Source organism: Carlito syrichta, unplaced genomic scaffold, assembly GCF_000164805.1.
Source record: "Carlito syrichta isolate Samal-C Ts95f unplaced genomic scaffold, Tarsius_syrichta-2.0.1 Scaffold151581, whole genome shotgun sequence".
NCBI classification, from domain to species: Eukaryota; Metazoa; Chordata; class Mammalia; order Primates; family Tarsiidae; genus Carlito; species Carlito syrichta.
The window spans coordinates 28,719-31,040 of NW_007095677.1; positions in this window are offsets into that span (position 1 = coordinate 28,719).

Below are 2,322 nucleotides of genomic sequence, written 5' to 3' on the forward strand. Positions count from 1 at the left end.
GGGCCCCGCACCCCGTGCCTGGCGTGCTCGGCCCCCGGACGGCCTCTTGCCAGCCGTTTGAGGAGGCCGTGGGGTGGCAGAGGCCAAGTGCGGGAGGGACGTGCCCGGCACGGAAAGCCGCGTAGTAGGCACAGTGGTGAGGACGGGTTCGCGTCCGTGGCCTGCTGCTCCTTGGGGCGAAAAGGAGTCCGGCGAGAGCGGAGCTCCGGTTTGTACGGGACCGGCGGGCGTTGTAAAGAGATCGAGGGGGTCGAGAGGGGACGAGCAGGGTCCGCGAGCGTGAGAAGTGAGAAACTAGGAAGGCGGGAAGGGGAGGGTGGGTTCGAGTGAAGCCCGCCTCGGTTCGTTCGCTTCGCGCCAGTCGAGCTCGGCCGCTGTTCCCCCGGGAGACCGGGAGGGGCCCCACGTAGGGCGTTGGCGGGAGTAGGCAGCAGATTGTTGGGGCAGCCGCGAGGTCTCGGGCGTGCACTTCGAAAGCGGGGCGGGCCTACCTAGGGATGAGGGCCTCAGCTGGGAGAAGCCGTGTCAGTGTTTTGCTCGTGGCCACGGCATCCTCGACCTGCTGGACTCAGGTGATCCGTCTGCCTCAGCCTTCCAAGTAGCTGGAACCACAGGCATGCACCACCACGCCTGCTAGTTTTTGATTTATTGCAGAGAAGAGGTCTCACGATGTTGCTCCGGGTGGACTCAAACTCCTGAGCTCAGGCAATCACTCCTCTTGCTTCCGCCTCCCAAGTGCTGGGATTACAGGCATGAGCCACCAGGCCTGGTTTAGGGGCCTTTTAAAACTTCTTTTGGGAGTAGGTGGGGCAGGCATTCATGGGAGCTGAAGTCAGGGTGACGGACAGCAGGTGGATGGTGTGTCGGTCGCGTAGATGAGAAGGGCAGGTCTGGCAGCTGAAGACAAATTCTGTGGGAGATATTAATCTCAATGTCTTGTGACTTGCCTGGGGTTCCAGGAAAGGGTTATTGTGTCTGAGCTCAAGGAGGGCCCGAGAAACTCCATTTTGGGCTCTGTCCTTTGAAAAGTAGAAAAATGAAATAATGTTTGCTATGTATTTTAGAATATCTGTAGAAAGAACAGTAAGTGCTGAAAAGGTAAGGAAAGGTAAGGAAAGGTAGAACGGGAAGTAAATAAGTGTGTAATGTTTAATTGTGTGACTGAAAGAATTGATGAGATTAGCTGAAAGCTGGTGGTGGTGGTGGTCGTGGTAGTTTTCACGAGCCTGTTGGCCCCAAAATAAGCCTGCCCTTCATCTGTATGATGCAATTAGCAACAACTGCACTGGAGACCTTGGCAAGTAAACCTTTTCCAGAAAGGGTTATAAACTCAATCAGTCCCTCGCCTAAGGAAACCCCCTGAGTCGTTTTGTGCTAGAGAAGGAAGTATGCATCATAAGACCACCTGAAATTCCACTCTTCCCATAAACTTTATTAATGGCTGTGATGCAGGATCCTCAAGGAAACCCCCAGCTGAAGAACTGGCTAAGGAATCGTTTTGCTTTAGGAACAGGGACTGCAAGTGTGGCCATTGTTCTTGTAAAATCTGCACAAGGAAGAGTGACATGCTGACCCCTTGATTGATTTCCTTTTGTTTCCACACAAATTGTCTGTCCATGATTTCACCTAGAACGTGTTTGTTGGCATTCGCTTTGGAGAGAGGTCTTAGGTCTTTCAACTGTCATACAAAAATGTCTGATCTCCCCCCATTTTTTTGATGCTAAATCTTGGAAATGCCCCCCAAAAACTTTGTCGTGGGTCTCAGGCACCCCTTTCCTAGACCCTCTGAGTCACAATTTGGCTGTCTTGGCCTTTCCTTGACTGAAAGGAATGAGGATAATGTACAAATAGTCCTTGACATTGCCCTTAATGGGGAATAGGGAAGTGACTGGTTTGTTGGTGTCCTGGAAGTTCATACCATTACATTTATTAACAAGTAAATTTGGTGTAGTGTGTCTCTACCTTTGGCTGATTTTTCTAGGAGCCTTAGAAGCATCGATGGTGCTAACACACTTGGTGGTGATTCTTACTGGCAACCTCTTGTTTAACCTCTTAGTGTCCATTTTCTAAGACCATATTAATGCTGCAGCCTCAGGAGCTGAGACTGACCAGCTAATTAGCCGGTGCTTTCCTTTTTTTTCCTTGGCCTATCACTTGTTGCTATCGCTTCAGAGTTTTGAAGTCATACGGTCCTGAGAGTTAGTACCTTTTCCTCCACTCATGGCTCTGAAGCTGGAGTTTCTTAGCTTGTGCTTGCTCCGCCGCCAAGGGTTGAAGACAGAAAGCAGTGGGGTTCTTTGTGCCCAGTAGGTGCTCAGTGGG